This window comes from Dasypus novemcinctus, chromosome 18, assembly GCF_030445035.2.
Source record: "Dasypus novemcinctus isolate mDasNov1 chromosome 18, mDasNov1.1.hap2, whole genome shotgun sequence".
NCBI classification, from domain to species: domain Eukaryota; kingdom Metazoa; phylum Chordata; class Mammalia; order Cingulata; family Dasypodidae; genus Dasypus; species Dasypus novemcinctus.
Genome location: NC_080690.1, coordinates 18,689,423 through 18,709,310, shown reverse-complemented (window position 1 = coordinate 18,709,310; position 19,888 = coordinate 18,689,423). Strand labels below are relative to the sequence as shown.

Below are 19,888 nucleotides of genomic sequence, written 5' to 3'. Positions count from 1 at the left end.
TGCCAATGCAGGGTGCTAATAATAGGACGGTATATGAGTATCCTGTATTTTGTGTGTAATTGTTCTGTAAATCCACAACTTTTCTAATAGAGAAAAAAGATGAAAAACAGAAGATTGAGGCTAGACGAAGGGGTAGCAGTGGTCAGAGCACAAGCTTTGGTGTTCTCTGAGAATTGGGAATGATTTGCGTGGTTTCTTCCCATCCGAAGCCCTTTTGTGGTTTTCCTGTGCGGGGTCATCCCAGAGGTGCTGAGTGACTCCTCAGCGTGGTGCCGGCCGCTCTCATCTGCTCAGCACAGGCTGGGCTCTTTACCCAGGTTGCTCCCTGCCCATGACCAGCCCTGGAACCTTGTAAGGGGCTCCCGTGGTGGGAACGCAGCCTGGCCACCTGCCGTGCAAACTCGGCTCCACCCGAGCATCTCGCCGGTCACAGTATGTGGATTTCATAGTATGTGTTAGCCAGAAGGTGGTTTGGTGGCTCTTGTTATTAACAAAACCAGAGCAAATGTTGAGTAGTCAGTAAAAGTACGAAAAAAAAAAATTCAAAATCAAGGGCCAAGATTTTTGAAAAAGGGAGGGAGAGAGGAGGTACAAGAAAGGGAGTGCTCTGCAGCCAATTAAGCCGACCAGCGCCCCTCCCCGTGGGAACCTGGTGTGCAGTGGCTGCAGACAGCAGTCTCCTTGGTAGTATACGTGGCCTGTCGCCTGTACGGGGTACCCTAAGGGACCTTGGAGGCAGCTCTTACCTGTTGCTGGTCCTGTCTGTGACCTCGTGCCACCCCTAATCTAGGCTCCAGACGGGTATGCGAGGTGCTTTTGGAAAGCCTCAGGGGACGGTGGCCTGGGTCCCCATCGGCCAGGTCATCGTGTCCATCCTCACCAAACTTCAAAACAAGGAGCATGTGATTGAGGCGCTGCACAGGGCCAAGTTCAAGCTCCTGGGTCACCAGAAAATCCACATCTCCCAAGAAGTGGGGCTTCACCAAGTTCAATGCTGACGAATTCAAAGACATGGTGGCTGAGAAGTGCCTCATCCCACCTGGCTATGGGGTAAAATACATCCCCAACTGTGGCCCCTTGGACAAGTGGCAGGCCCTTCACTCGTGAGGGCTTTTCCAGCACTGCCCTCACCCAAACCGTGCCCTCCAATAGATGACTTGGTGGCCGTCAAAAAAAAAAAGGGTAGCTAAGTGCTGAAGAGTTTGGAAAGGAAGGCATAAGGAGGAGAAAGAAGGGACGAGAGCACACTATTTGGCTTTCTTTGTTTCTTTTAGGAAAGCACTGTCAGTGGAAAAGCCATGACTAGCTGGAGTCCAAAAGGGAGTTCTTTTAGCCTGCAAGTGTTGACTGTGTCCTCGGTATGTCCAGGCACTGCTCTAGACCCTGGATCTGCCAGCGGAGAGGAAACGCAGAGTCAGGAGGTTTCCCTCTAAGTTGGGAAGGCAGATGCCAAGTAAACAAATACAGACTGTCAGTTGTGCAAGGTGCTGTAAAAATAGAGTTGAATGGGGTGGGGGCGGGGACACGAGAGAAGCTATTTTATATAAAGGCGCTCCGCAAAGGAACTGAGCTGGAAGGCGGGGAGCGGGAGTGGTTCTGCAGAGGGCCCTTCCCAGGCCAACCCCTTGGCTGATGGGAGGAACAAGGCCAGTGGGTGGCTGGAGGGGCCAGAAGGTGCTAGGGCAGGAGAACCCTGTGGCCGAGCCTGATCTCATGGGTCCTGGCAGGGTGACGGAGGATTTGGGTTTTGTTTCCATTCACGTGGGATGAGGTCTGAGCAGGGGAAGGATGCAGTTGACTTACACTGGTCAGGTTACCATGGAAACCTGGCTGGCGGATCTACTGTCCTTCAGGTGCGGCTTGTCTCCCACCCCCAGCCTCACCCCCTAGGTGACAGAGAGCAGCTGAGAGGCAGTGTGCAGTCTCTGTAGCGGCCTTGCTCACAGCGACATTGCAGGAAGAAGGGGATTTCTCTTGACCCTGAAGTATGAACAGCCCAGGTGCATCTCTCCCAGAGATCAGTGCAGCTCTTTGAGGTTCTCTCCTCCAGCTCAGGGGTCAGCAGTTAAACAAAACAAAGCGTAAAAACCCTAAATCCTTTCCTGATGACTCGTTGCCTAAGGGCAAAGCAAAGGAAAGACCTTGGTCTCTTTGACTTTAGGATGCTGTGTCTTCACTATGAGAAAGCAGCTCAGGTCAGGGTATGTGTCACGACAGCTAGAGCTGAGCCAGTGCCCTTCGCCCGTCTTCTGGCCTCCCCCCTCTGATGGGGTGCACATTTCCTAGAGCGTCTCGTCTATAAGATCACGGTGTTTATTTCCAGGACGAGAATTTCACTTCGCCATTGGATGCTCTAATCCGATAAAAGTGCTGTGCCTAACACTTCCGTTAACTTGGTGTCCCCAGCGGTGCGGGCGCAGGCCCGGGCCCGGGGGTCATTATCCCATCCAAGGGCTGGTGACCCGGTTCTGACTTCTGTGTCTGGAGGGCTTTGATGGACAGGCCGGATCTAATTCTTCAGCGTCTTGGCCTCTGTAGTCTTGTGCCCAGACCCCAGCAGATCTGAGGACTTCCTAAGGACACGAGAGACCAGAGAGATTTGTGCCCTGCTGTCCTGTTTTCTCTGGGCTTTTCTTTAATCACAAGTGCAGACTGGTTTTCTGTTTCATTTTGCTTTTTTGGTAATGGCAGGTGAGAGCAGGACTTCCATGTCACTTCTGCAAGGTGGTGTTATGTGGCTAATTGGGAAATAGGGGTTCTTTTCCAGCTGCTATTTTGGGGTTGCTGCCCCTGTCCCCTACCAGGTTCCCCATTCCCACAGGACTCTCAGGCTCACGCTGAAAGACCCCTGGGGAGCAGGGCGTTGGTGTGTATCACACCTATTTGGAAAGGCTCCAGGCATACCTGGTTGCTGTGTGTGAGGGCACATTTAATCTCTTAAAAAATCTGACCATTGGCAACTTTTTTCTGTTTCTTTGGCCAGGAGGGGGTTGAAGAGCAGCAACAAGTGATGGTTGTCATTTGTTTTTGTTTTTTTTTCCCCCAGATTCAACCAGCCAGCAGAAGGGAGATTATCTCTAAAGGATATGAAAGACTTGTTTTAATTTTGTTTTTATTAGAATTTCTCATAACTCCCCCCGCCAAAGTGCCCTGGAAGAACAGAAGGGAGAGAGGAGGAGGTAATATAAATATACATAAAGCCCTAAGCAGTTGGTTAATAAAACTCTAATGGGCGGCACCTCGTGGGCAGGAAGTGGTTGGATGAGTAGGTGCGCAGAGGTCACCGTGACAGGCACCTGTCCAGGGAGCCCATAGCTTTTTATTAGGCCTAGGTGGCTCCCCAAGCTATTTCTAACTTAAGTCTGGATTTACAGAGAAGAATGCATTAGATTTGTCCACCCCCCCTTGTAAACAATGAAATATTTGAACGTGGATATTAGGAGGAGGGCTTGCTTTAGGCCAAAATCTGTGAGGTTGTGTGTGTGCAGGAGACAGAGAGAGAGAGATTTGGGGACTGAGATGTCTATGAAGGAGCAAAGTTGAGATAAGTCTTTATGTTTTTAGATAGAAAAACTACCCTATAAATTGTGGTAAAATTTTGAGTGGCTGAGATCCTAGATTAATAGGACTTTTTGACTCAGTTTCCCTTTAGGACAGTAAAAAAGTTTATTTCATAGTGTCGAAAATCACCTGGGTTGGACTCTAGTCATTACAGGTTCAGTTCCATCTCCCCTCTCTTCTGTGGCTATAAAACCCTGCCAAGGAATTCCAGTCCCCAGACCCAGCAGGTCGTTGCATCACCTGAGAATGACGAAATTGTGTGCAACAATTCCGTTCTTAGGAAAGCTGGACATTTGACTTGCACGCTTCAGACATGCTTTTAAGCAGAAGAATTAAAGCACTGTCGTCTCATTAAACTCGACTTAAGCAGGCAGTTCAGTTAACCCCAGTATATATCAGTCTTTAAATTTCCTGCTGCCTGAAGACTTTATAGTACATTGCATGCAGTTTTTATGGGTAGAATGGTTTATTCATTAGAGGAGAAGCAGCTTTTCTAGTGGCAGCTGAGACTCCAAGTCCTTGAATCAAGTGGAAACTGCATGGAGGCTTTGACCCAGCAGCTTGTATGAGCAGGTAAACCATTTGCAGGTGTCCATGTGGACTGACAGGTGTTCCCTCGAGGTTCCTTTGGGGCCTAAGAGCGTTTCTGGGCTGTGCCTAGCACTGAGGGCTTCTGCAAGGGTCTTCATTGGGTCAGAGACCTCCCTACAGGTCTGGTCCAAACGGGTCTCCCCTCTTAGAAAGGGACCCAGAGCCCAGTGGCTGCCCAGCTTGGAGGCATCTGCCATGCCCAGCTGGCTGTGCTTTAGGTGGAAGAGTGTGCCAGCCAGCTCAGCCGAGAGGCTGGTAATCCTGGAATTCTTTTTGCATGAGTTATCTGAATAGGTGAGGAGCAGTGCCTTTGGCCTTGGAGTTGTGTGGACAGTGAAACACAGGCCTCTATCATTCTCCATGGACCTCTTGGAGCCCTCTCATCAGCATGTTCAGCAGCCTCCCCAAGAGGACAAGAGACCAGCTGCTCAGCTCCCTGTCCAGGGTTTCTGTCCCAGGTCAGACAGGAGGACCACAGAAGTTCTGGTTTGTTTATTAGGTCTCAACCGAGTATTTCTGAAGCTTATGCTATGACGATAGATTGAGGGGAAACAACAAAATTATTTTGTTTAATACTATTCACCTGTAAGTTACAGCGGCATCCCACACATGGCTTAAATGAACTATGGGTTTCATTTTTTACCTCACAGAAGCAGAATTGGGAAAATGACAGTCAGCACAGGAGTGAGGGCTCCACTGGCCCTGCAGGGACCCGGTTTCCTTCCGTCTTTCCATATAGCCATTCTTAGCAGGGCGTGTTGCCTCATGTTCTCAAGATGGCAGCTCACCCGTGCTCCGGGCAGTGGGAAGGTGAAAGCACGAGTGCCAGCTGAGTCCACCTCTTTGAAGGACTTTGCCAAAAGTTCCACCCTGTTGCTTCGTCTAAGCTCACCGGCTGGGACTCAGTCACTAGACTACCCCTGCTCAAACCTGAGGCGGGAGAGGCAGTTTTTACCTGGCAGTGTTGCTGTCCTAACAGAAGTGGGTCTTCTCTTAGCAAGGAAGAAAGGACGGGCGGTTATTAAGAAGGCAATTAGGAGGCTCTGCCACTCATCTTTTAAAAGATAAGAAGGGGATTAAGTAAACTGTGTTATGGTTATGTGATGGAAATCGGGGTAGCCATTAAGAATAATGTTCTTGATTAATATTTAAGGATATGGAAAAAAGCTCAATAGGCTGGATGAGAAACAAGACACAAAACCATATATAATCGTCCTAGTTTCCGTGTGTGTGTGTGTGTGTATAAACATACTGAGATATTATTACTGATTATTTCTGGGCATTGGTATTGTGGGCTTTTTTTTTTTTTTGAGGCACTGGGGGTTAAACTTGGGACCTTGCTGTGGGAAGCCAGTGCGCAAGCACTGAGCCACATAAGCTCCCCAGTTGCCTTTTTTTGTTGTTTGCTTGTTTTGTTTTTTAGGAGGCACTGGAGACCCAACCTGGGACCTTCCATGTGGAAAGCAGGCGCTCAACCACTTGAGCCACATCCACACTCTGTAGGCAATTTTTATTTCCCCCACACTTTTCTATATTTTTAAGCTTTTTAACTTACTGATTTTATGATGAGGGAAAAAAATTGGCAAACTTTAAGTGTAAAGAGTAGGAACCTGGTAATTACTACCTCATCTATGAAACACACTTGATGGAAAAAAATAAAATGAGTAATAAAAGGAAAAGTCTTTAAACACATAGAGATGATGGAATGAGAACAAGTAACCTTAGTGGTACAGATTCATCAAGAACAAACCCCATCATAATAATAAAAAGTGAGGTAATGTACATGAATTTTCATTGAAAAGGGAAGTAGTACTGTACAAATGCAAATATATTCCCGGGGACTCGACCTGTGCTTCAGATACACACACCATTTTCTCTAGCATCCTTTTAAGCTTATTCACTGGCAGTATTTTCCCCCATTTTTGCATTTGGAACACTGGAGGCTTGTTGTGCTCACAGGTGCTGCTTATTAAACACCTGTTAGTTGTAAACACTGGTTGCTGTGAGGGTATCTTTTTCGGGAAAGTGAGAGAGACACATGAACTAACAGGGCTCACGGTGACCCATGGCAAGTGCCAGACATAGGGGCAGGACAAGAAGCGTCCTGGGTCTTCCATGGTGAGAGGATTTCTTGTGCTGAATGGTGGGAAACTCCAAGAAGATGGTTAAACTGCCCCAGGAAGGATGGTGGGTGGAAGAGAGGAGGGGAGAGGAAAGACCTCCGAGGTGGTATTGAAGGAATGGGGCTTTAGCCTGGGGTTCCCGAGCAGGCCGTTCTAGCTAAAGAGAGTATCTTGAGCAAGGAATAGAATTTACAGGCCTACTCTTTTCCATCCTCTGACCCACCTCCATCCCCTGCCCCCACTCTTCTGACTCTGTTCTTTTGAAAGACAAACAGGGTTGCAAGAGTGAATGATAGATTTATTTAACAACAAACATGTAAAAAACTCTCATCTTTCCCATGATCTCCTAAACAAATTCAGAGCCTAAAGAGGAAATTGCACACGTGTTGAAGCCTGACTACAAGAAAGACCAATAAATAAGAATAATATATTGATTTCTATTTGTGTTGAGGGGGGGACTGCAAGTGCTGATATGAGCTGTGCTCTTTTTTTTTTAACATTTCCATTAATAACTTGGAAACAATAAACAGTAAATGAAGTTTGCATCTCATCTAAAGTATGTATGCAGTATTGTGTATAATTGCAAATACTTAAGAATAGGAAAATTATATAATTGGACTAGAGATATTAAGAATTGTATTTTATCTTTGATTTGAACTTAAATTTTTTTTATTGTGATATGATTTTGACTTACAGAAAAGTAATGTAAATAGTAAAAAGAATTTTCATATACTTCACCCAGATTCCCCAAATGTTAACATTGTACCATATTTGTTTTTTTTTTTAAGTGCCCTGGCTCTTTATCCACTTCCTCACTCTCTCTATATATGCATTATACACACACACACACACTCACATTCACACAGTTACACTTTGCTATTTTTTATGAACCACTGAAAGTTAATTTCAGACACACAGCCCTTTGATCTCTAAATATTTTGGTATGTATCTCCTAAAAACAAGGATATTCTCCTCTGTAACTATAGAACAATTTCAAAATCAGGGAATTAACATTGATACAGAACTGTTAGGTAACCTACAGAAACTATTCAAATCTTATGGTTTTCCCCAATAATTCCTTTACATGAAAAGAAAATAACAGATCACACATTATATCACTTGTCCTGTCTCTTTAGCTTCCTTCATCTGGAGCAGTTCCTCCGTCTTTCCTTGTCTCTGATGACCTTGGCATATTTGATGAGTACAGAGCAGTTATTTTGTAGAATGTCCTTCAGTTTGGGTTTGTCTGATGTTTTCTTATGATTAGATTCAGGCTATACATTTTTTGGATAGAAATTCCCAAAAAGTCCTGTCCATTCTTTTTAGAGCATCGTATTGGGAGGAATCGGATATTAATTTGTTTCTTTATTGACAGTGTCAACTTTGATCACTTAGTTATGGTGATGTCGGCTAGGTTTATCCATGGTAACTATTTTTTCCTTTGTCATTAGTGAGAATCTTGTGGAGAGCTATTTTGAGACTAGTTTGTAAGGAATTGAATTGTTTAATGGGATTAAATTTGAAAAAAAATACATGCTTAATAAAAAAACAATAAGTAGAAATATTTGGCAAAAAGAAAGTAGTGGTCATTAAGGCTGATTTTGAACTGATGTATTATTTTCGTGATTAGGTAATTCAGCAGGCCAGAGCATCAGAAGAGTGGAAAGAATTTCCCAAAATGTCACTGACCACTGAAGGAGGTACAGTGAATTTTGGAGATGCCAGAGAAACAATTATAGTTTAAGGAGGAAGATAAAGTATTAGCTTGGCCAGAGCTTGAGTAGAAGGTTCTTCGAAATGTGCAATTTGGTACTATGATAAATTGTAATTCATCTCTAATTCCTTTATTTAAGGGGAAAAAAAAAAACCTCTTCTCATCGGTGTGTTTTGCTTAAAGGGGCTCTAGCTGGCAAAGACTCTGGCTCGCCCGTCCTCCAGAGTTGGCAAGATGAGTTGGTAGCTGTGTATGAGAGCACAGAAGGGGTAGTGGTGGCTCTCAGCCAGCCTTACTGGCCACCGTTTCTAGTTCCATCCAGTCTTCCCAATATTTCTTAACGTAAAACCAAATAATCGCATTTTTTAAAAAAGATTTATTTCTTTCTCTCTCCTTCCCGAACCTCACTGTCTGCTCTCTGTGTCCATTCACTGTATTCTTCTGCGTCCGCATGCATTATCAGGTGACATTGGGAATCTGTGTCTCTTTTTGTTGCATCATCTTGCTGCGTCACCTTTCTGTGTGTACAGCACCATTCCTGGGCAGGCTGTGCTTTTTTCATGTGGGGGGCTCTCCTTGCGGGGCGCACACCTTGCACGTGGGGCACCCCTGCATGGGGACACCTCTGCGTGGCACGGCACTCCTTGCACATGGGCCAGCTTACCACTCATGTCAGGAGGCCCTGGGGATCAAACCCTGGACCCTCCATATGGTAGACGGATGCTCTTATCAGTTGAGCCATGTCTGCTTCCCTGATTGACTTTTAACATTTCTCTGAATTGTGGAAACCTAACAAAATTTCTAGGTCCCTGTTTCTTTACTTTGTATCTTCTTGCCTTTCTCTGGAGTGTACCAATGGGAAGGCAGATATCTGTCTGGGGACAACTTGGAAGGTACAACCTCATCTTACCCTTCTATGCTTTTCTCTTACTTGGTTTGGTGTAAATTCAGCCTCTGATTTTTCTTCTTCTTGTATCAAATAATTGTCAGCTGTTTTTCCTGTCCTTTCTTATGATTCCTGCTGAGCTCACTTCTTACCTTCTGTCCTTTCTGGAGGTAATTTTTCTTTTCATCTTCAAGGCTGTGCGTACAAGAGGTCCATAGCTCCTTAGGTGTGTGGAGGTTTATTGAGCCTCCCAGCCAGGTGAACAGAAGGTACATGGATGTGATCTGTGCTCAAGGAAGCTTACTGTCTAACAGGAAAAGATTCCTAAAAAGACCATGGACGTGGGCTCTGAAAACTGCCCATGTCTCTGTGGACAGAACATGCCGTGGGAGCTGGTGGAGGAGACAGAAATGAGGTCCAAGTGAGGCTGGGAAAGACCACGTGCTCCATGAGAAGGGGGGTGGGACTTTGCTTTCTAGGCTGTGAGGAGCTGAGATGCCTGCACCTGGCAGAGTCACCTGAGCATTACCTGCATTAGACAGCTGCTGCTGCCCACCCCCATGGGAAATGAAAGGATTTGAAGGGGAGCTCATGTGAGGGGAAAGATGAGGGGGGCTGGACTAGTAGGATGGGAGCTGGTGCTCAGAGGGTCCCCAGTGGTTGCAGCTGGGAGAGAAGAGGAGAGAGCAGCCAAGGATGATTGTGAGGTGTCCGGCATGGACACTCAGAAGCCGGGTGCTGCTACCTTTATACATGAGAGAGAAGATGAGGACACATAGGGAGAGGAAAGGAGAATGAAAGGGTGTTGCCACTGAAACCATGCCTTCTCCCATATTTCCCACTCTTCTAAACAGTGTATCACTTAACGTATACCATGATCTGGCACATAATTATTTACTGTTTATCTCATATTGTCCCAGAAAGGTTTGACAACTTTGTCTGGCTGATCATTTAATAGCTGCTTACCATCTATCTCCAAAATTGTAAGCCTCTGGAGGGCAGGGACCATGCCAAATGCTGCTTCGTGGCACCTTGTCGAGAGTCTACCCCCCACCAGATGTGCAGAGGGCTTGTGGACTGGCGGTTCAGTCCATCCCCGCTCTCCTCGGAGCCACCTTGCTGCATTCCTGTAAGTCTCGCGACCGGCTCTGAGTAAGCTCCTGCCCACCCATTTACTCTTCTATGTCCTCATTGCTACTGTTGAATTTGTCCTCCCTCCACCAACACCCCCTTTTGATGATGAGTGAGAACTAGCCTGGAAAAAAAACCCAAACAATTGAAAAGCTTAATTTTAGGGTGAGGTTTGTTCAGCAACCTGGGGTATCATCAGAAGAGGAAAGTTGCCACCTTAAGAAAAATGCATCTGGCCATGCACAGCGTTTCCTCACTTTTGTTTCTGTGAAAGACCACACTCTCCCTGGTCTGCTACTTTTCACTGTGGTCAGAAAATTGACAGCAAATGACTACATGAGCACAAGCAGGTGGTACAACCCAAGTAAACGTGGACTGCACTGGCAGACCGGTGTCAGCAGTAAACGGAGGAAGAGTTTACTCCCTGGTTCCAGAGGGCACTAGCTCATAGGATTATGGCGCTGCTCCTTCAGACGTTGGCATGTTTGTCTTCCGGAAGGTGTTTCTGTGCTCTGGATAGAAAGGTGGCATATTTAAGAATGGTGCAGAATGCACCTCTCCATGTTAAAAAAGGCACATTTCCAGTGCTCTGTTATCTGGATGGATGTGATTTTAGACTCTCTTTCACAAGCATTGGTTTTTCTAATTTTAGTGTAACTATTTAGAGTAATCACACAGTATGCCACCTTCCCTAATTGACTCTTTGCAGGGTAGAATTAAGGGTGAGCATCTCAGCTGAGTCTGGGTGACAGCTTTCTAATACATTTGGGACTGGGGCTGGAGAGCACAGACTGGACAGTCTCAGACTGGGTTACTGTGGCTTGACACGGGTCCCGCTGGCACACAGCTGGGAAACCTTTGTCTCAGTGTAATGCATCCTTCAATGACTGTATGAGTAGCTCCCCCTCCAAAAGAAAAGCCATATATGCCTCTTTTTAAAATTGCAAATGTGTGTGTATGAGATGAGAAATTTCCCAGTCCCTCTGGAAGAGACACCCACTTCTCCAAAGATAATGACTGTTCATATTTCCCAGAACTTCTTTCCAGAAAAACTATTATTTTAGGAGGCTGGTCGTTCACTGTTCATCCTGTCATTCCCAGGTCATTTTCTGATTTGAAGTAAAGCTGGGACTCAAGGTGGGTGGACTTGCAGCTGTGTCCATGATGATCCACGTTGGGGTGTTGGCCCCATGAAGAGATGTCACTCCTGTGCATTGAATATGTTCAAAGGAGACCCTCCTGGAGGGGGTGGAAGGGCCCAGTGGTTGTCCCGAGACCTTCTGCTGGGACTGGCATCCCTCTCCCTTCCTTTTATATCCCCATTGACCCGGCAAACCCTTCAGTGGTTCTTTTCCTTTCTCATGTCATGCACATTGGGGACTTTTGGGTCAGAACTTGCTGTGACCAGTCAACTGGGAGTTTAGACCCAAGCTTTCATGAGCTCAGTGACCTTGATCAAGTTACACAAACCTGGGATTCTTGACCCTTTCAGGTAATCTGATAAAAGACATCTCTCACCCAGAAAAATGCACGTACGCAGACAATTCTGCATACTTATGTCGGGGGGGGGGGGGGTCCTAACTGCACCCCTCTAAAGCTTCAGTTCCTTTATTTGTAAAAGGAATGCTCGTGTACATTTTGGGGGAATATGCCATTAATTCTCTTAGGTCGATTAAATGAGATAATGTACATGAAAGTGTTATAGTTAGCATGAAGCACGGCATGTGGCAAATACACATTTCTTCCTTCTGTCCCTCACTCTCTCTTGCTCTGTTCTCTCATTCTCCCCCCCTCTCTCTTTCAAGTGGCAGCCCCTCAGCCTACAGTATAGCTGCCAGTCAAGAAGAGTCAATTCCATTTAATTTTCGAATCATTTGTTAGGACAGTGCCTTCCCAGATTTTTGCTTTTTCTGTTCATAATGATTTCTTCCTTTTCTTCATCCACTGTGGATATCTCACTCCCAGAAGGTTCACGTTGTCCTTGTGCTCTGCAGACTCAGTGCCCTCTTTTCCTGCGGGAGAGGTCATGGGATAGGTTGAGCTTCGAGAAGAGCTTTGAGAAGTCCCAAGTTTCGCCAGCGCACTATGGCTGCCCTGCCGTTGGAGCTTCGGGTTGCACAAAGTCTTCAGCGTGGCATTTCCTCCACCCTCCATGCATCAGTCAGGCCTGAGTGGCATAACCAGGTCCTCTGCCCAAGGGTTCCCCCAGCAGGGCCCTGGTCAACCCGGACAGGGCAAGTCCACATTTATTTCTGGGTAGGAGGTGACCTGACCACAGTGTTGGCCTGTCTCCGTAGCTGGTCATGGGTAAGGGGGGGGGGGGACCCTTCCAGCTCACCAGCAAGAAGCTGCCTTGCTTCCTGTTTCCTGTACCTGTGGCATAGACCAGCGAACCTGACTCCTGCCCCTGGGTCAGCCCATGGGGTAGGGACAAGGTCAGAGTTCATTCTTATTGGCAGTCACTAAAGAGTGAGCTGAGCTCTGTGGCTAACAGAGGGCCCTCACAGCCCAGGGGCCTGATGTGGCCCACCACCGGCCGACCTCAAGGAGATGGCTCGTCCCGCCACTCACAGCCTAACTCAGGAGGCCTGCTCACCTGGGTTACCTGCGTGAGGCCTCGGAAAGATCCTAGCCCCAAGCGCCTTTTCCCATTGGCCACCTCGCCCTCCGGCCTGGTCCTCAGCCTGACTCTCAGTCTTGTCTCTCAGTCTTGTCGTTTGATTTCATTCCTGCCTAACTGGTTCCTGGGCACATGGCAGTTTCTAGTGAATGTTGGTGGGACACTGTAAGAGTTTAAAAATCTCTTTTAGGTTCTTATGTTAATGCTGCACTTTCTATTTAAAATAGCTCATTAAGGTGGTTCAGGTGGCTGTCACTAGCCTGCGGTTAGGAAGGGACACAGCATCTCCTTTTTGAAATACTTCGTGGGTAGACAGATGCTTGCCTTACCTAACCCTGCTCAGTCTCTCCTAGCTCAAAATGCATCAGCAAACATCTCCATTCCTGTCCTCCAGGATGGAGGAGGGCCTGTCATCTTTCCTTTGGCATCATCACGGCTTATATATTGAATTCTACTTCCATTGGATTGCTCTAGGCTCCATCTTCAAAACTAATGATGTTTCTAGATGTTTCCAAATAGCCTGCAATGTGACTAATGGGTGACTTTCATTCTTGGTTCAGGTTCTGACTTAGGTCACGCTGTGGAGTTGGACTTGGTCGTCGCCATGTATGCCACCCACATGGGTCTATTAATGTTGGTGGACATGCTTTGAGACCCAGGGAGCAGGAACCGCCTGAGAGGTCAGCTCTCTCCCTGCCAAGACAATTTGATGCTTCATTCACAAGTCTATAGGAAGGTTTCAAAGCTTCATGTGTGTGTCTGTCTTGATACATGACAGTCTGTTGCCAGGATGTTATGCTTAAATTGTTTGAGTGGCATGGGAATGCTTTCACATCTTTTAAGGACTTGGGATGAATGCCCCTCAGAACTACGTACAGATAAATGGGAGCACAGTACTTTGAGCTGCTGCTAAATGATTGATATGCTTATGTTGGCACATGTGCATATATACTTTCTAACGTCTTTTTTTTTAAAGATTTTATTTATTTCTACCGCGCCCCCCACCCCCCACCCCGTTCCCTCCATTGTCGGCTCTCTCTGTCCATTCACTGTGTGTTCTTCTCTGTCTGCTTGTATTCTCATTAGGCAGCTCTGGGAACCAATCCTGGACCCTTCCAGAGTGGGAGAGAGGTGGTCACTCTCTTGCGCCACTTCAGCTCTCCTGTTCTGGTGTGTCTTCTTCTTTTCTCCCCTCTGTGTCTCTTGTTGGGTCATCTTGCCGCACCAGCTCTCTACATTGGCTGGCACTCCTGCGTGAGGCGGCATTCCCGTGCGGGTGGCTCTGCTATGTGGGGCTGCATTCTCACATGGGTTGGCGTTCTGCGTGGGCCAACTAGCCACGTGGGCCAGCTTGCCCTCACCAGGAGGCCCTGGGCATCGAACCCTGGACTTGGTAGATGGTAGGCAGGAGCCCAATTGGTTAAGCCACATCCGTTTCCCATCTAATGTGTATTTAATGAAGTTTCCCATGGAAAGGAGAAATGAGTTTATATGGCTACAAGTTTCTAAAAAAGAGTCTGGAGGCTGGCAGAAGGATTGCCCTCATGCACAACTGAGCAGAGTCAGAGAGACAGATAAAGCAGATACAACCCCCAGATATTGGTTCCTTTGAGGGCTAAAGAGACCCATGGGAGTTATGGTCATGGCCGATGGGGTTAACTACCAGGGCAGATGGCCCCTCTGTGGAAATGGTGTTTATGTGTGATGAATCTGGACTCAAATGGGATCTCCCTTCATAAGACTTTCATGCTAATGTGCTGGAGGTGCAGTTAATGTTGGGGTTTAAGATATATTTAGGGGATTTGAATCGCTGGACTGACAATGTGATAGCCAGGTCCTGAGCCTCAACAGACTCCAGCACCTACAATCTGATCTATTGGACTTACCACACTCAGCTAAGATGGAGTTGAAGAAGGACAACCACCACACCATGGAGCCTAGAGTGATTACAACTGAAAATGGGAGGATTGCATCCAGCATCCATGTGGAATCTGAGCCTCCTCTTGACATAGAGGTGCAATGGACACAACCAATCCAATGTCCACATAGAAGAGGTGGCATTGGATTGGGAAAAGTGGACATGGTGGACGATGGGTATGGGGAAAGGCAGGAAGAGATGAGAGGTGGAGGCGTCTTTGGGACATGGAGCTGCCCTGGATGGTGCTTCAGAGGTAATCACCGGACATTGTAAATCCTCACAGGGCCCACCGGATGGAATGGAGGAGAGTATGGGCCATGATGTGAACCATTGTCTATGAGGTGCAGAGGTGCCCAAAGATGTACTTACCAAATCCAATGGATGTGTCATGATGATGGGAACGAGTGTTGTTGGGGGGGGGGAGGGGGGGGTGGGGGGGTGGGATTGAATGGGACCTCACATATATATTTTTAATGTAATATTATTACAAAGTCAATAAAAAAAAAAAGAATCTAAAAAAAAAAATAAAAGTGAAGGAAAAGGAAAAAAAAAAGAATTAGTTGACTAAGAGAAAATTTTGAATTTTTAATAAAGAATTGCTATTAGTCTTCTAAAAAAAAAAAAATGAAGCTTCCCGAGTGCCTGTTATCTTCAAAGCCCTGGGGCCATGGTGGGGAGAGGAGCTGAATGAAGCCCCACCTCCCAGGGAGCTTGCATTCTAGAGGATGCTGACAGGTAATAAATGAAAAGAAAAATCTAAGTGTTGGGCAAAGAATTACAACTGAGTTTAGGACGACATGGATTAGTGGCTATTGTAATGGAATGGTCAAGTAAGAAAGTTTAAACAAAGACTTTTTGTTTTGGAAATTTTTCTATTCCCATTTGAATGGAAAAGGGGGGGGTGTAGGTAGAGAGAAGGATCCAGGTGGATCTACAGATCACCTGTCCTCAGTGGATATCAACACACAGCCAATCCTGTTTTGTCTCTATCCCAGATAACCCCTCCTCCTTGCTAGATTATTTTGTAACCAATCCCAGATATATCATTTGGTCATAACTATTTTAGCATGCACCTCTCTTTTTTAATGTATCCACAATATCACACCCTTAAAAATTATAATTCCTTAAAATCGTCAACTATTGAGTCAGTATTCAGACATCCCTGATTGTGTCCTGGAAAGTTTTTTTCCTATAGTTGGTTTGTTTGAATCCAGATACACACAATCTTCACTGATTGACTCGTCTCTTAAGTCTTTTTTTCCCTCTGTAGCTTCCTCTTCTGTCTTTTTTCCCTCCCTGCATTTTTTTAAAAAACTGAGTCGTACATCCTGCGAAGTTCCTGCCACCTGTCTTTTGTTGAGTGCATCCTCGTGATGTTGTTTAATGTTCTTCTGACCCTCTATTTCCTGTAAACTGGTCCTCGAGTCGAGAGGCTTGATCTGATTCAGGTTCAGTTGTTTTTTTTGTTTCCCTCCAAGATACCTGGAGTATTGCCTTCTGTCAGGAGGTATATAATGTCTGGTGGACTCTCTTGTGAGGTTAATCATTGATGATCGTTGCTCAGATCTGCTGTTTCATTGGGAGTTAGCAAAATGGTGATATTCTCATTCTGTCATTCCTTCATTGGTTAGCTGGGATCCTCCTCTAAAGAGACACTTTTTCTCTGAATACAGCAAAGGCGGGCTAAATGCTTGATTCTTTACTTCTATTTAAAGTGGTGACATTTAAGTTGAGACCTGACTGACAAGAGGGAGCACAGTGTGAAGAAGAAAGGGAAGAACACTCCAGGCTAAGGGCTCAGTTGGTGCAAAGGCCCTGGGGCAGAAGGAAGGCCAGTGCAGTCGGCTTGTCATGGGGAGGGGAAAGGCAGGTGGCACGGATCACTACACCCAGCTTTGTAAGCAGAGGCCCAGGTTTAAACTGGGGTGTATATGTTGTAGGAAACCACTGGAATGATTTAGAAGTGGCCTGGCACAGCCCCACTCACGCTTTAGGTTGCCCAGTATGCGACTTATTACACAGTTTATTGTCCTCAGAACTTACATTCACTGGGGGTGGGGTGGGGTGGGACGGGGTGGAATGCAGGACATTGAACACCACAGTTCAAGTTATGTACTACTCTGGTGTGAAACTTTTCAAACACAGGGCCTTTAGCCTTGGGCTTTGTGCTTCTAGCATCTTTCCACCTTGGTGGCTTCACTTTTTCAGATAGACTTTTCCTGTGCTGTATTCTTCCAGTTCTGGGCTCTGGTTTTGTGGTAAATATCTGGGGCTTTCATAAGGGTGGTAGGTCGCTCTCTCTTACGACTTGCAGGATGGAAATTACTAAGGATATGGTGATTTGCTGGGGGAGAAAGCATGTCTGTGAGTCAGGGAATGTTCTCTTTCCACAGCTTTTTGAGGACTAGCCTGGGGCCAAGGCAGGGCTTGCTCTTGAGGATGGGGCTGCAGGGATGTCCACGTGATGTGCTTGTGCTCCCCCCAAACGAGGGCAGTCTGTCTGCTTCTGGATTGCCGTCTGTCTTCCTCCCTGGGCCTGGACTCACCTTGCTCTGTTACTAATGTAAGACTTTCCCATCAAATGCTTACAGGCCAGCCCTAAAGCCTTTTTATCTTTGATAATATTATTTTTTACCCAGAAATTTAAATATGCAGAAGGAGAACATTCTACATGACAGTCTGCAAGAAAAGAGGTGTAAAGGAGAGTTAGTACCCAAGTGCTTCTAGAAAGGTAGTGTGGCCCGCACATAGCACAGAAGACATAGGGGCCTTCCTGTCGGATGAATGGGAGCCAGCTGAATAGGAAAGGGGAGGGAAGAGGGGAAAACAAAATTGACTCGTTGCTGTTGGCCCCATAAGAGAAAATGAGGAAAAGTGGTATTTGTACCTTGGAAACCTGGAGAGTTTGCAGAGTCACCTTCATGCACAAAGTCATATTCATACTTTTTAAGTTGTTAGGCATGGGGTGAATTTCAGAGGGACAGCCAGGCTTGGGCAAAGATCCTGAAATGAAAGGCAATAGAGGGCTTCACCAAAATCTGCCCTAAGTGTGAGCATGCTTTGTGAGGCAATCCCAAAAGTGACTTAAATGTTTATAAATTCAGGAGGGACAGACAGCGGCAAGTATCTGCTATTTGTTAAATGATGAAAAGAGGGAGGACAAAGGTGAACCTAGGAAGTTTTTTTTATAGCTGAACAATTCATGGATTTGCAATTTGCCAAGGAAAAATGCAAAATTCAAGATGATACCTGCTAAAGCAAAGGATATATCTGTGACAACCATCAGTCCAGCCTTGGGGTAACACACTAGAATGATCTCCATTTTTTTCTTCCTTTCTTTAAATAGCAAGTAGTTATTTTAGAAGGGAATCTGAATCTTTTCAAGTTAACTGGCGGCTAGACAAGTATTATTTATTCAGTATGGACCCCTGAGTGGGAGGACTCAGGATGGAAAGAAAGAAAATGAAATAAATGCTTCACCTGCTGAAGAATGTTGTTCTCAGCCCTGTAAGGAGTCACAAACATTCATCACATCAGAGAGCCTCTGTAGATGAAAACTCCCCACCCCTCCAGAGATGCCCAAATTATATCCTTCAAATCAGTTTCTCTTCTCCTTATTTTGGTGGTGATTTGGCTCCCACTTCCATAAACCAGCCTCTGAGTCTACCTTGTGATCTGGGCACCCAGCTTCTGCCTCTTAGCACCACTGAAGTTGAGTTCTCCCCAAGTCAACTCTCTTCTCCAGGAATGTGAACAAGGAGTGGCCAGGCAGGTTGTGTTCTTATGTCCATAACCAGAAGTGACTGCAGCCAAAACGGTTCCATTTCGTCTAACATATGCCCTGCCATGCTCTCTCCTAGCTGGGAGACTGAAGAATGGTGTCAGGAAAATGGACTCCTGTCCCAAACTTTCCCAGTATTCTCAGGAGGAACATGAACTTTAGCCTCTGGATTCATCTGTTGTAATCTATATGAAGTAAAAGCTATAGTAAAGGGAAGCGGATGTGGCTCAAGTGATGAGGCTTCTGCCCACCATATGGGAGGGTCCAGGTTCGATCACAGGGCCTCCTGGTGAAAAAGAAGAGAAGGTGCGCCTGCGCGGCGAGCCAGTGCCCACATGACGAGCTGACTGCACATGTGTGAGCCAGGTGCTTACGTGGTGAGCCGAGTGACCACATGATTGTTCACGTGGTGAGCCAATGCCTGTGCGGCAAGCCAGTGCCTGCGCAAGTGAGTCTCACAGCGAGATGAAGAGGCAACAAATGAGAGATGAAGGGGAGAGTCAAGGTGAAGCACGGCAGAGACCAGGAACTGAGGTGGTGCAATTGACAGGGAACCTCTCTCCACATCGGAGGTCCCCAGGACTGAATCCCGGTGAATCTTAGAGGAGAAATATGAGAAGGGAAGACAAAAAGAGAAATAGATGCTGAGGATCACCCAGTGAATGGCTACAGCAAAAAGAGCAGGGCGGGGCAGGGGGAGAAAAAAAATGTTTAAAAAGAAAACAGAAAGTTAAAAAAAAAAGCTACAGTAAAACTTCCAGAATCTCTTTATTTCCCTTTATGGGAGGTAAGAAAAAAATGGGTCCTTTTCAGTGGACTGACAGATTTCAGAGAGATTTATCACAGCCGTGGAGGAGGGAAGTTGGGCAAAGAAAACTGAGGTGGTGATGGGGAGTGGCGCCCATGTGGGCTCACAGAGGTCACGCCAAGCCATGGCCACACAGCCCTTTCCCCTGTGTCCACCTACAAAGAATGGAATTGAGACCTCTCCTGCCTTCTGGACAAGAAGAGAATCGGCCAAGTTGGTGAGGGGGTAGTAAGAGGATCGGCCACGAGAGGGTAAATCAGCATCTTCTCTGCAGTAGAAATATCCTTCTATGGATGGCTGGGGGTGGTGGTGTGGGGAGAACAGAAGACAAACTCTCAAATGGACGTTCTGTTGTCTTTGTGAACATGGAGGCGTCCAGCCAGCGGGGAGAGGACACCGGTGCAGCCTGGGTCCGGCCTGGGGAGCTGAGTGTGAGTGGAGTCGGGCACAGCTTTCCAGAATGTCCGTCTGAGGCCACTGGGCTTGGCCTCGCCCCTCGAGCGGTTTTTCCCAGGCACAGCATTTCATTCTCAGTGGCCGCAGGAGGCGGAACAGGAGACCCCGCGTGCTCTCCAGAAGGGAAGCCAGCCAGGCGGGCAGAGCCCAGGGGCTGCGGCCCTCGCCCTCTCCCCCGCCCGGGGCCGGTGGGGCAGCCCTGCTCCGCGGCTCTGCTTCCCTCTGCACAAATTGGAAACGACTAACCTTGCCATATTTAGAGCACGGTGAACGGCCACCCGCCTCCAAGGGGTAATCAT

General features: G+C 46.7%; 1 protein-coding gene and 1 non-coding gene across 3 annotated transcripts in view; both read left to right on the top strand.

Annotated features, from left to right (window-relative positions):
- Positions 1 to 19,888, top strand: part of ZFHX3 (zinc finger homeobox 3) — a 262,125-nt gene that overhangs the window by 169,572 nt on the left and 72,665 nt on the right. The gene's annotated exons all lie outside the window — the stretch shown is intronic.
- Positions 608 to 741, top strand: LOC111763003 (small nucleolar RNA SNORA70). The gene has a single exon (XR_002795978.1). It is a non-coding gene; the product is annotated as a small nucleolar RNA SNORA70 (small nucleolar RNA).